The 14963-nt window shown below is 39.3% G+C and overlaps 1 protein-coding gene and 1 pseudogene across 1 annotated transcript in view; one reads left to right on the top strand and one right to left on the bottom strand.

Annotated features, from left to right (window-relative positions):
* The window catches only part of tnk2b (tyrosine kinase, non-receptor, 2b), a 54366-nt gene that overhangs the window by 4194 nt on the left and 35209 nt on the right, over window positions 1–14963 (top strand). Inside the window, exon 2 of the mRNA XM_088334907.1 lies at window positions 5170–5343. The gene's annotated coding sequence lies outside the window, so the exon portion shown is untranslated. The remainder of the gene's footprint in view (window positions 1–5169; window positions 5344–14963) is intronic.
* On the bottom strand, window positions 3270–3406 carry LOC148374293 (U2 spliceosomal RNA; annotated as a pseudogene).

The following is a 14963-nucleotide window of genomic DNA, read 5'->3' as shown; positions in this document are numbered from 1 at the left end:
AGTGCAGGAAATAAAATTAGGCTCAGAAGCAACTCATATAAAAGTACATAAAAATTTAAATTGCTCACTGTCATTTTATACAATAAATAAATAAAACAGTCAATACAATTAAAATGACTTAAATTAGCTTAAAACAAAACCCCAAATTTAAATGCACTAATGTATCAGTCTCCACCTGAACAAGTAAACTACACTTTTTACGCTGTCTCTTAATGACACACACGCTTTTCAGACTTTTTAAAATCTTCGGGCAGTGGGCAGGGGACTCCCTGAACTGGTTGCCAGCCAGTCGCAGGGCACACAGGGACAGATAATTCGCTCACTCATTCACACCTATGGACAATTTGGACCAGCCAATTAACCTGACATGCATGTGCTGCCCTTGTTTACGCCACTCTAATGTGACTTTGTGACTCCGCCCACCGGTCACTTATCCAATCCGAGCGCGCAGGTGGGTAGCCTGTGAGACAGAAAGCAGGAGTGAGGGAGAGAGGGTAAGAAAGGCTCAGCTGTATCTGAGCCTAAATAATCGGCACGTCGAATAATACAAAATGCCGATATTGATATTCGTCAAATTCCCAAATGTTGGTGCCGATAATTCGCTCACCCGATAATCAGTCGACCTCGAATGTAAACAAATTAAATCGATACAAGCTAAAACTAAGGCAGTTATTTTTCTTTCTGTGCGGCCACCAAACGTCTCATGGCACGGTACTGTTCCGCAACCACTGATTTACCGGAATTTCTACAGTGGAACCTCGGTTCTCGACCATAATCCGTTCAAGAACCCTGTTCGAAAACCGATTTGTTCAATCTCCGAAAGCGTTCTTCCCATTAAAAGTAATGTAAAATCGTTTTAATCCGTTCCAACACCCTGAATGCTTACCATGAACGTAAACATGAAGCTAACCCAGGCTAATCGTACGTTCGCGTTATCGTAATCTTCCGTACGAATGATTACGCTAACATGAACGTGTAAAAATAAACAAAGGGTAAAGAAAAGAATTACGAATAGGATTTCTTACCTTTGTGGTGCTCAGCAGAAGCCATGCTCTATGTATAGCAAAATCGGAAACTCGCACACCTTCTTCATATTTTGCTGTTATTTCTTTCTTAAATGCAATAGTTGTACGCACTACTCTTCTTTTTTCACCTGTAGCAACTTTGCTACTTGCACCGACCTTCTTCGGAGGAATAGTTATGGGCTAAAACACTTGGTACACCTATATTAAAAGCAAAAGCAAAATGAAACACGTCCGCACGTGATAACAGTTCTTCACGAGGAGTGGGGGGCAATCTACACCCGTACGCCGCTCAGCATCGCACCCTAGCGTACCGTCGTTCGAACTGCGATTATTTGACCGAACAGCGAAGCAAGAATTTCTCGAAATTTTTGGTCGAAAACCGATTTGTTCGAATTGAGAGGCGTTCAAAAACCGAGGTTCCACTGTATTAGTTATTTAGAAAAACAGGGCATGAGACATATTCAAAGTTAAAAAGAATCACTCGCATAAAGTCGGCTATTTCCTCAATTTTCTCAATGAGGATTGATTGAATCAGCACGCATTTAGTTGGAATGCGTGATTTCAGCATGTAGGCACGTGCCTCATTTTAAATTTTGAGTCAATGAAAGCCACAAAATGACGACTCAGTCTTATCACCAACCTTATTCAAATGAAAGAAATACATTTGTTTTTGTAATACAGCTGAAGAAACAATACAAAACTAGCAATTACTTAGGAGCAACCTATCTATTTAAAAGCTTTTTTGAGTTTTCAGGAGAGTTGTGCTTTGTTTCAGAACGTTTTCCTGTCCTTTTTACTCGAAGTGTTTGGTCAACGAAAGCATTCCTGAAGTAAAACTTTAATAAAACACCTGTGCCACAAACATGCCTAACATTCCAGTGGCGTGACTCGGAAAAGCCAACATTTCAGAAAAAGGCCTTACTGAACATTGTTTTCAAAGGGTTTATAGCTTTATGCTGATTAATCTTTATTTTTGATTGACATTTTTAGACAGATTAATGATTTTTTTGAGGAGGTACCTGTGTATCACCCGTGATAGTACTAAAGGTGGGGGCAGCACGGCGGCGCAGTGGTTAGCGCGTGTGCGGCACAGTTCTGAGGTCATGAGATCAAGCCTCCTGTGTGGAGTTTGCATGTTCCCCCCGTGCTTGCGTGGGTTTCCTCCGGGAACTCCGATTTCCTCCCACATTCTAAAAAAATGCATGTCAGGTTAATTGATCGGTCCAAATTGTCCCTAGGTGTGAATGAGCGAGCGAATTGTCTGTCCCTGTGTGCCTTGCGACTGGCTGGCAACCAGTTCAGGGTGTCCCCTACCCACTGCCTGAAGATAGTTGGGATGGGCTCCAGCACCCCCACGACCCTACTGAGGATAAGCGGTACAGATAATGGATGGATGGATAGTACTAACGGTACTTCTTTTTATGCTTTTTATGCTAACATGCTAGCCCCCCTCGTTGCGTAACTGTAATAGATACTTATAGGACTCCCTGCAGTTGAGGCTTTCAAAAACATCTAAAGTTCTCATCTCCCACAGAGTATCATCTTCAGCTTTGGCCACCAGAGTGGATATCCTTTTTCCTGACCTGAACCAAATATGCAACTCTTCTGTGTAGATATTTTCTTTAATTTGATGATTCCTTCTTCTTAAGCAATTTTGTCATATTTAGCCTTTTTAGTTTGTTTGAAACCCTGTGTTGACAAAAAAAGATAGACAGCTAAGAACACAATACATATTATGACAAAAAATGAGAGGTAAGTGCAGTGTTTTTTTAACAGTGAGTTCTTAAAAAAAAGGCACAGTATGCTCATATCAATTTCTTTCTATTTGTGGAGTGCTTTGAATAAAGTTACTTAGGGTTTGCATTGCAAACTTCTCCGGTGTCACTTTTGGAGCAAAATGCTAAAACGCCTTAGAATTGTCTTTCTTGTCATTGATAACAATGTAGTGAACATTATTTATAACACAATTAGAAATGGCATTCCAGGATAAACCTATATTAAGACTTAAAGGCGGGGTGTGTCGTTTGAGGTGTCCTCCGAAAGTCGGAAAGTTGGAGAGTGATTTCAAGCTCGAGTGGGGTTTTTTTGGGGTTTTTAAGGGTTATTGTTCTATCTTCGTTATTCATTATCCATTATCCGTTATCGGTCAGCTCATAATACGCTACAAAGCCTAGGAGCCGGGACACTTACTCTCAGCCAAAAGGCCAAGCTAAGGTCCTAGCCCTAAAGCCTTGCTGCGATCATTGCTAATGCACCGTTCCCGAAGGTACTGCAATACCGGGCCGATGCGTGGAGTGGACAGAGCAAGCTCTTATTCCATCTCCGGATTGCAAAAATCTGATTCTAGGCCAAAAAGCCAAGCTAAAAGGCCAAGCTAAGAGGTGTCAAAAGGCCAAGCTAAGGACCTAGCATCGAGTGTAGCATGAAAATGATTAAAGTAAGAAAAACAACAACACAAACCTGTATTGCGCATTAGATTTGATCTCACTAATACACTATTTTATTTATGGTACCAGAGACAAATATGAGAGAATAGAGGAAACAGAAATTTGTCCTGAAAGATACATTTTGTCAATTTTATGTTGGTATCGGGTTCTTAGTTGTCGATACATTATTTGAATCATAGTAACATGTATTCAACATTTGTCACTTTCAATGCTTGGTTTGAGCTGAGAAAAAGTCAAAAGTTGTATTGCAAATTGTAGTAAAAAAAAAAACTAAGGGTGCACATTATACACAAATAAATACTGTATTTACTCCACAGCCTTCTCACATTTTTAAGCCCTGAGCCATTTTCATTACTGGTACAGAATTTTCCGATATCGGTCAAAGCAGTGGGAACTTTTGTTTGCCGCCCCGAGATTTATTTTCCAAGTCAGAGCCCCGCCTGTGTGTTTTTTTTCTACTTGTTTGTTCACTTGTTTTTATTTTGTTCTCAAATCTGTGTGGAGTTTGCATGTTCTCCCCATGCCTTCCCCCGGGCACTCTGGTGTCCTCCTACATTCCCAAAAACATGCATGTCAGGTTAATTGGCTGGTCCAAATTGTCCCGAGGTGTCAATGAGCAACTGTCTGGCAACCAGTTCAGGGTGTCCCTTGCCCACTGCCCGAAGACAGCTGGGATAGGCTCCGGCATCCCCGCAACCCTACATAGGATAGCTGTGCAGATAATGTATGGATGGCTTTTCCAACTCCGTGCATGTGTCAGTGCAGAAACTAGACCTTTTAGGAGCCTTCTTCCAGTTCAGCATCATAACAACTCTGTTATATGGCATTCTTGCGGCTGACGAGTTTTGCATTTGGCTCACTCGCCCTTTTCACCAATGGTTGATGTAGACGATTTTACTTTGCCAGATTGAGAATCCGTATTTATTCACCAGGGACAGTAAGTGCAGATTGAAGCGCAAACACAATTCCCTTAGTGTTTTCCCGCGCACAAAGCCTTCATTTGTGGAGAAAACGTTGTTGAGCGGCTCTTGGCATCCTTTAGTCATTTCATTTACGTATTTTGGGATATTTGAATGTGTCTCAGTTTTTATGTGTGAAGTTCATTCATTCACCAGCCCTCTGGCATTTTGACACCAGTTTACAGACCTGGCTTGGAACGTTCTAAACGCAATTCATATGCAGCCCTGGAAATTGCCCCTGTGTTAGGCAAAGATGTAGTAGTGCTGGGAAAATATTTGCTGTTGTCAGAGCGAATGAGATTATAAATATTATTTGCTAATATTACTTGATCAATATGCTTGGATTGAAAAAATACGCTACTCTTTGACTTTGAAATACATTGTTTATTTCACACAGGTTAATGATAAACCTTTTTTTTCAAACCAACAAAAACAAAACAAGTAAAAGTGTTGTGCGAGCAAATAACTCTTGTTTACCCTTTTTATGTTTTTGCTTTCCATCCGTTGTGTATCACATAGTTACAGATATTTTAACAAGGAGATGATAAACGGCTTGGTAAACAAACAAAAGTACCCGGTAATGTTTATCATATATCTTTATTGATACAGATTTTGTTATTCTTTTTAGATATGCTATTACTCTTGTTTTCTTACTTTTATTTTCATGCTATTAGGGAACTGATGGACAGACATTTCTAGGTTTTGTTTGACCCTATTCATTTTTTGTTTTGTTTTCAGGAACTGAACACCTGGATTAGTTTTGACCAAGTAATGAAGACGAAATCCCCATGTCATGCTCTTGTAGCTGGACAAATGGATTGGGGGCTGAGGCAAAGGTTGTCTGATTTTCCGTCAACAACCTAAGAACAACGTCTGGCAGATGACTGCATATCTAAAGCCATAACATCGCAAGTAAGAGTTTTTTTTCATAAAAATATGAATGCAACTATTTCTTGTATCACTTATACTCTATGTCTTTTGCATGAAAGGGACTGTTAAGTCAAGCGATATTTATTTGTATAGCCCTTAATCACAAGGAGTCTCGAAGGGCTGCACAGACCATAGATTATTGCAAAACACAAACTATTATTACACCTTTACCCGATCTAAAACCTAAAAGAAGGCAAGGAAAAAATCAAAAACCTCAGCATGAGGAAAATGAAGAAACCTTGAGAAGGTACCGCACATGAGGTAATCCCCTTTCCAGGATGATCAGGCTGCAACGGATGTTGCAATAAAAAATAATACACAGATATTGTCAATGTGTAATATAGGTCATTCATAAGCTATATAATATGATTTTGTTTTAAGCCTAGATTTAAACGGTTCCACTGAGGTTGCAGATCGAATCTCAGACGGAAGATTCCACAGCACTGGGGGCCCGAATGGAGAACACTGTCGAACCTGCAGATCTCTTCTTGGCTCTTGGGATCACTAGTAGACCAGCATTTTCGGAGTGAAGGCTCCAGACCGGAACATAGAGTGAAATTAAATCTGTTGATTTTTTTTTCGAGTGGTCACAGTTTTGTGGAAGGAAGTATGATTCATTGTGGTTTTGAAGATCCCCCTGTCTGTGCTATGGAAAGACTCACACACAGGATGCATCCCAGCTAGGTTTCTGAAAATTTATCGTTGTTTACATATGAATAAATAACAAGCAGAAATGTTTTCAAGTAAGTAGATGTAGTAATTTATGTAGCATGTTTTTCACCTTTATATCCTTTAAGCCAGTGGTCGGAAACCACTGGGCTGCGGACCAATACCGGGCCGTGAGGCATTTGGTACAGGGCCGCAAGTAAAGAGAAAAACCCTCATTTTTGGACTTATACCACATTTATTTGTGTATACACGCATTCTTTTTTCCTGAAACAAAGTTTAGTTGGCTGTTTAGTTTGCAGCTAGTATATCCCCGTATTTAAGCAATGGTTGATCGAAGGATATCGCTGACCTCTTTTCCTCAGCATTGGATGTGACAAGAATCGAACCCAGATTGCGGCAGCAAGAGCGCCAAACCCACTAGGATTGTAGATGAGAAAGGAAAGGCATGAGTCTTTACCTCATCATCACACTATGTTTACTCATGTTGTAATGTAGCATTATGGGAAAGAGTTCAGCCAAAACAACAATATAGAACGTGGTACAGTGAGTAAAAATGGTGTGATGATGAGATTAAATTGAGTGCCTTTTCATATGTCATCAATATCCCTAGTGGTTTACACTGTGGAATATTTTTTTTAAATTATTGTTATATTATTATTGTTATTAGTAATATGATTACTAATGCGATTATTGGGCCTGGCCATGAGAATATAGTCAGACTTTAAAACTTGTCTGTGGTACAGAGTAGGTTGCAGTACACTGCTCTGAGTCACATATGTCAAAGTCAAAGCCCTGTGAGAATCTATGGTTCCCTGAGATGATCTTGATTCACTATGGTAGTGTGGACCAAGAATCATTCTGTTTTTTTTTTTTGTTTCTGGTATTTTTCCTAGATGAAAGTTGTCTTTTTGCTTAATAGTCTTTTGCACTCTATTGTATTGCAATCAAATGATTATTTTAAAAAGGGATTCCAGTTGAGTGAAAATCACTTTTAATTATTTTTTTCTTTGCCGTAAATTTATCCCACTTTTGCAAAAATAGAAACTAAAGTTGTCATATTTTTAATAAATTCAGTTCACCAAGGGTCAGTAACATATGGCCTGCAAACCAGATGTGTCTCTTTTCATGAGTAAACCTGGCTTGGAGATGAAAGAAGGGCCATTCTCCTTAAAAGAAGGACCAAAAGAATCTCCTCTGTGACTTTCCAATTTTAGTGTATGCAAAGCAAAACCTGTTCAGTAAGTTATTTGTTTGGTCCAAAATCTATTGTAGATTTTATAGTAGATTTTACAGTAGTACTGTTTACACAGTGTTACACCAACAGACCCCGCTTTGGCTGTATGCCTTTATTGAATCCCATTTATGAAAGCTCATTGAACAATCGAGTTCACTGTTGAGACACTTCATGATGAAAACCGACAGAAAAACTGTAAACATAAGAAAACACCAGCCAAGCATCCAGAGCAATTTGATTGGGTAAGGGTTATGAAATGAAATGATCTGCATTTATATAGCGCTTTTCAAGTCAATGACTTCCCAAAGCGCTTTACAATGTGCTCCACATTTCCCAATAGCGGCCTTGCAGCCATGTAAGGCGCTAACCTGCTTATTGGGGGTATTAGGGGTTCAGTGTCTTACCCAAGGACACTTCGACATGTAACACGGACAAGCCGGGATTCGAACTGGGATCCCTTGATCCCAAGACGAGCGCTCTACCTCCTGAGCTACTGCCGCCGGTTCTCCGCACACATATCCTAAACACATCTGTTTCCCTTTTGTTTGCAGTAGTTTGTGAGGTTTTTACAAAAGAACTTTTCTCGCACCTTGTTTTGAGACTATTATTTATGACAAAAATGACGGTCAAAATGTGCTTCAACTATTTTAGGTAACTAGGGGAGGGAGGGAGACACATTTTAAGTATTATATTTGTTGATGTGGGACAGAGGCCCTGGCATTATTGTTACCGTATTTCATAGATTTTATCAAACCATTAAACATCACCCTGTGAAATGAAATATGCTGAAGAATTAGCTTTTGTCTGGAGAGCAGATTTGATGGATTTTGTCTTAAACTATATGGTTTTCCTCTCAAAATAAAAGATCGACATATTTTGTTTTCATCGCTCTTTGAGTCAAAAATGTTCCAGACCCCTGCACTACTCTACGTCATTTTAAAATGTTTCAACATTTGATCAGTCCAGCTATCTGCTTGTAGCCCTTTTCTTTATTTGGCATTGTTTACCTTTCGCTCCTGTTTTAAGTTATCAAAAACGTCTTTGAGATTATTTTGTTTGTAAGTTGGGGAGCTGACAGAGAAAAGAGGAATACGGAAGGATATGGATTTCATTGCGTCGTCTAAACCTCGAAATAGCTGGATCATTGACTGAACTTTTTGTGGAGAGTGTCTATCGGCCAATTATGAAGCCATTCTGTATTGGCTATTTGTGGTGTCATGCACACACTAGATAATATCATTAGTTGTCATTTGTTTACAATGAACATAAATGGCGAATTATTTTCAGAATAGCCCACATAAGTGTCTAGCCAGGGATGTTACCAGGGGGCAGTGCCTACTCATAGACAGGCGCTCCCCTCCTAAACAAAATTGGATGTAGTAATGAGGACAGTCTGAGCAGCGCATACTATACCATTCAGCTCAGTTTCCACATAACATGACCTAACTTACCCACGTGATTACGTCAATGTTGCCGCCCAAGCTAGCGTGCATTTTGGAATAACATGAAAACATCGCGAGAGAGAATGAGCTGTTTTTGTTAGCTTCCATATATTTGAAACACTGTCAGACTCGGTCACCAGCCCAGATGTTGTCAGTGGAACAAGATAAGGAAGAAAAGTGTCCGAAACGAAGAAAATTGCTGCCTCGGCTCAGAGTAGGTACAGCCTGTCGTGATGGAGATTCTGTTTACTTTTTATGGAAGCGTCTCTTTCGGCTCGGCTCACTAAAGAGAGCCAACTCTTTCGGCCCCCAAACAGCTCTTCAGATTTTTTGTTGTTGCTTTAATCCATATATTACCAATTATTATGTAACATTATTCACAATATGACTTCAAAAGGGGGGGAATAAAGAACAAGAATAAAAAGTAGACAAAATTGAAAAAAAAAAAAAAGGAAGGAAGAGATAAAATTAAAATAGGTAAAAAGAAAGAAACAGCAATAAAAAATAAGTCAAGAGCTCAGAGAAAGAAACAAAAGAAAAAAAACCCTAAAATTGGTAAAAAGAGGAAAAGAAGACTTAACTTTCTAACTTTCTAGCTAATTGTCAAGCACTTCCCTGACAAACACTGAAAACACATATCAAAATATTTACAAATCTTAAAAGAAATACAAAACTATTTTGATGTTTTATATACTCAACCAATTCAAAATCAGCAACACAGTATCCACAGGAAAAAGATGCTTATTGACCAATCACAAGAGTCACTAAGCGTCTTGAAGGAAGCCTATTGTTTTAAATAATGAAGCCTGATGCAATATGTTGTAGGTGCTGTTGGTTATGTTTAACGTGCATTAGTGCTTTGCAAAGGATCTCTGGCCTAAAAATAGTTGTCCCCCCTATGCATTTGATATGCCCCCCTGAGACTGATGTCTGGTGACGCCACTTGTGAGAGATATCCATTTGTGCATATTTTAGCCACCTCTACTTCCAATTGCCTCTTAACCAGTAACGCTGCCCTCTTGTGGTCGTAGAGAGACCATCTAAAATGTGCTCCAAATTTAGTACTGTAAGCCAGGGGTATTAAAAGAAAATGGACTGGGGGACAAATAGAAAAGAAAGCTACAAATTGAGGGCCAGACTGATCGAATGTTGAGGATATCGTGAAACTAATTTAAATCTACTGAAAACCTAAAAAATATTTTTCAATACGACCAGATAAATAATTGTGATTTGGTCCCCACCAAAACCAAAAACTAAATTGAAGCCCTTGCTCTATTGTGCAGCAGGGTTTACTAAACTTTTCATTTTGACGTAAACCTCATCAAGTTTGTATTTTCTGGCAAGGTACTTCTAATAAATAATGATAATGATTGATATACACAGTTTTATTGATATTATTAATAAAACAAAAACACTAATAACAATGATATATTTATGATGAATACATATAATTTTAAAATATAAAAGATTTTTATGGATTATTATTTTTCATATGCATGATTTATTATACATTGTAGATAACTTGTAAGATTGTGTTTTTCATTTGGTCATAGATAAAGAAAACATTAACATATTTTTTGTATGCATTTATTTTTGTGTTATTCTGTTAAAACAACTACTAGTTAATTGATTTTTGAAGGAGTGAACTTAATACAATCCATAGTCTGAGCATATCCATCCATCCATCTATGATCTGCACGGCTATCCTCAGTAGAGTCGCGGGGATGCTGGAGCCCATCCCAGCTATCTTCGGGAAGTGGGCAGGGGACACCCTCAACTGGTTAGTCTGAGCATATATAGTAGATACTTTAGCTCTTTTCAGTGTTGTTATTTGAACAATAAAATGTAATTTTATGAAAATTGAGTATTTTCGCATTTTCATAAAGATGATTTATACCTTTTTTTTTAAAATCGGATGTCATTTTTAACATATTTTCTGTGTCAAACATTTTGAATGAAGAATATTATCTCCAGAAAGGGAAAGTTTTTTCTTTTTCCTTTTTTTCTTTTGTGAATACACCATCCACAGGGGCCATAGTGCATTTGGTACCGGGCTGCATAGAAATTTAAATAAGTTCCATTAGTTTTTGCTGATTATTATGTTGATGTATTGATACCATTGCTCACACTATGCTTATTCTTACAACTGTTGTTATTATTTGTCATGTTTTCATTATTGCTTTTATTTGAGTTATTGTTAATTATTATGGATCAAGGTCGTTGGTTAGATCCCTCAACCACTAGGGCAGGGGTCGGGAACCTATGGCTCGCGAGCCATATATGGCTCTTTCTATGAGTATCTGTGGCTCAGAGACCAATTTGATTGCATGCAAAATTTCTCCATCTTGTTCAAAACCGGAGTTGTCAATCCTATTCAGGTACACGTAAAGCCAAACACAGCTTAATGTAAAGGTAACACTTCGCAGTATATATAGGGCACGTTTTTCACTACAATTTACAGTCAAGGTGTCACACAAAAAAGGGGGGAAAAAAACTCAATTTGGCTGTACAACGCTAAAGAATCCTTTATTTAAAAGTTCACTATATAATCTGTGTTCAGTGTTCAGATACTTTATGATGAATCCACAGAACTGTAAATACGCCAAAACACCGGAAGAGAACTTAGTCATTTGATTGGGTGAGTGGGAGGGATGGGTGGAGCTATGCAAAAAGTGCAAGCACTCCCTCCCATCTCTCGCCCTACGCCGTCTGCGCACATCAGGCTCCCTGTTTGCAGAATGTTGTGACGTTTTTACAAAATAAATGCTTGCATCTGGTTTTGAAACCAATATGTATGAAAAAAAGGGTCAAAAGGAGTTTAACCGATCTTGAGTAATTGCAAGAAAGAGACAAGTTTAAAGTGGTCTGTTTGTTGAATTTGGGACAGGGGCTCTGGCATTATTCTCTTTTCATAATTTTGATCAAATCATCAAAAATAAATGTGCTGAAGACTAAGCTTTTTTCTGGGGCGCGGGTTTAGCAATTTAGTAAATTTGTCTCATAATATATGGTGTGGCTCTTTCCCAAAATAAAATTAATATTTTTTGCTTTTATGGCTCTTTGAGTCAAAAAGGTTCCCGACCCCTGCACTAGGGTCATAGGGGCACCATTTCCTGTGGTGCCTTCCTGGTGGCGCCATTCCCTCTCCAGGCCAACATATGTCTCCACCCGGTCTTGAACTGGGGTCCTTTCACATGATAGGCTAATGTGCACTACTGAAACATATTGAATAATTTGGAAAGTAAATATGATCGGATACTTAATTGCTTTGTGGTCTGATATCAGCCCCTAAACAGTATCAGATTTCATCCAAAATCTCTGATATAATATCAATACTGGTTTTCAAATATAAGCCGTGTATCCGGTTCCCATTTTTCTATCCACCAGCACCTGGATAGTAGTGGCGGAGCCCATGAGATCACAACCGAGTGTTTCGAGTTTCAAGCAGTTTGCCTCATAAATTGGCCCTGGATTCTTGGGAGATAAGGGAAGCTTGAGAATAATTGACTTTCATTGTTTTGCACCCACCTTAATTACTTCTATAGGAACGTTTTGACCCCAGGAGCCATAATAGCAAAATATTTAAAAACGCATCTGGGAAAGAGCCGTATCGTTTATTTCAAGAGAACATTCTGCAAAACCACCAAACACGCTCTACAGACAGAATCTAACTTTTCAGCACCTTTCATTTCACTGTGTGACGTTAGATTAGATACATTTTGAAATAGGAATAATGCCAGAGGTTTTGTCCCAGTGTCTCATATCTACAAATGCACCACTTTAAACTTAAGTTCATTGAAGCTCATTTTGACCTTCATGTTTTTCATGAATAATGGTTTCAAAACAAGGTGCAAGCATAGTTCTATTTAAAAAAAATCATAAACTACTGCAAACAAGGGTACTGACATATGTGTTTTTGGTGCAGACGGCACTGTGTGCATAGCTCTGATACACCAGAAACCCCTCGCTACTTTGCGCTTCAGTTATCGCTGGTTCACTCAGGGAAAAATAGGTAAAAAAAAGATTGAATAAAAAAACAAAACAGGGGATGCTTCCGACACCACCATGAACGTTTAAAGCAATGCAGCATTCAAGCTGATTGGCCATTCAATTAAAGAACAACAAAAAAATAAAAAAACAACTCATGCTTCCTGCACCACGAAGGAATGTTTCGGTCAGCCAAGATTGACGCCGATTTGCCATCAGCTCTTAAGATCATCTAAGATCTCTGATTTCGATTGGCCAATTTATATCATCTTTCATACTGTACTGTGACTGGGACACCTGTTCTGCGTTCTTCTGAGAAGAGTTTGTGTCCTGCTTCTTTTGTCATGCAGCCTTAATGATGCATCTCTCTCTCTCTCTCTCTCTCTCTCTCTCTCTCTCTCTCTCTCTCTCTCTCTCTCTCTCTCTCTCTCTCTCTCTCTCTCTCTCTCTCTCTCTCTCTCTCTCTCTCTCAGTCAGTAAGTCGGCGAGTCCCTTTAATGAAGGTGTGCAAAAAAAAACAACATTGACTAATGTCTGAACCTTAGACAAAAAGTTACTGGAGACCAGCTCTGAAAAGTTGCCTGCCCAGCCATAAAGTTACCCGCCCCATTTTTCACAAATTTCCAAAACGAACGAAGATTTCCCCCCAATTTTTATTTTCTTTTTTCTTTTGTATGTGTTTGTCTTGCTGTCGGTCACCCCTCTCGAGGGATATGACCAGGCTAGATAATTAGATAGATCTTTTTTTTTTTTCTTGAAAAAGTTATCGGCCATCCAGGCAGAGACGTTTTGTAAGTTGTACGCCCGACGTAAAAGATGCACATCCGGGGAGACTTTATTTCAGACGCTGCATAAACACACATAGCTGTGGCTTTGTGGCTCTCCTTTTATACTTTTGCCCCCTAATCCCACCTTCTATACTGTGCCTGACTCTTAAATCCCACCTGTTTAGCCCGAAGGGACAGGGGAAGCCAACACCTCCCACAGTGTATGTGTTCTTAAATTTCCTAGAATGATGGCATGAGAGCTACCAATTATGTCGCACACGTACATGGATCAGAAGTAGAATTTTTTCTGGGAAATGGACTGGGAGGGCTGCAATTTCAAGGGTAATATTTCCCTCAGTAGCTCCTATTGTCTTTTGCATTGTAGTCATTAAGATGATGAATTGACCTGATCATGAACAGGCTATTCTTTGAACAATGCATCTTCTATTACTTTGACACTTTGGTCCGACCTCCCAATATACATTATACAACTTCAAAGGAGATGCAACCATTTTCAAGTTATTAGTAAAATGTTGGTCATGCTGCAGTTCAAGTCAAAACTGATTAGTCGATATTTCCCCCCGACCTTCACCTTGATTGAGTAGGCCCCTGGGAATTTATCCTATGGGAGAGTTCCATAGCTTTACACCCACGGCCTACCTGATCCGCCTCCCTTGATGCACCCTATTATGGAAAGAGAAGGAGTTTACATGTTTAAACAGGCTCTGCTTTTTCTTTTCTGACATCAAGCTGCCTGACTGATAAAACTGTTGCAGTCTGGGGTCATCAGTTATAACGTTTTCTGCAAAGAATATTTTTTTTTCTTCATCTGGAGCCTGTTTTACCAGGACCTAATAAGGATGAAGCCAAATGGATTGATTAATGCACACTTTTTGCACAGTTTGGTCGTGACAAGCATTTTAACAAATACTTAAACATCTATCCTTCCATCTATTATCTGCACTGCTTATCCTCAGTAATGTCGCCCAGCTCAACTTTCCTTGGGCAGTGGTTGCCAGCCAGTCCTAGGGCACACAGATACAGACAACTTGCTCGCTTATTCAAAGCTAGAGACAGTTTGGACCGACCAATTAACCTGACATGCATGTTTTTGGGAATGTGGGACGATCCAGAGTGCCCGGAGCAAACCTACGCAAGCACGGGGAACACATGCAGACTCCACACAGGAAGGTTTGTTCCAATGACCTCATAACTGTGCCGTAGAGATGCTAATCACTCAGCCGCCGTTCCGCCCATACATGAACATTAATAGAATAATCCATTAATTTTTCGAACATTTATCCTCAATAGGGTCACGGGGGTCCTGGAGCCTTCCAAGCTGATTTAGGGCAGTGGGCATTCGACTCTATGGATTGATTGCCTGCAAATCACAGCGCATGATAGGATAGCAACACTTAAAATGATGCAGTATGTAAATCACAAGAACATATACAGTATTACTTCAATTTATGCTGTTAAAATGGTCTGTAATCGTCCGTGATG

Source organism: Urocampus carinirostris, chromosome 1 (genome assembly GCF_059441175.1).
Source record: "Urocampus carinirostris isolate Australia breed hairy pipefish chromosome 1, RoL_Ucar_1.0, whole genome shotgun sequence".
In the NCBI taxonomy this organism is placed as follows: Eukaryota; Metazoa; Chordata; class Actinopteri; order Syngnathiformes; family Syngnathidae; genus Urocampus; species Urocampus carinirostris.
Note: the sequence above shows the minus strand (reverse complement) of the source record. Positions and strands in the feature narration are given on the sequence as shown.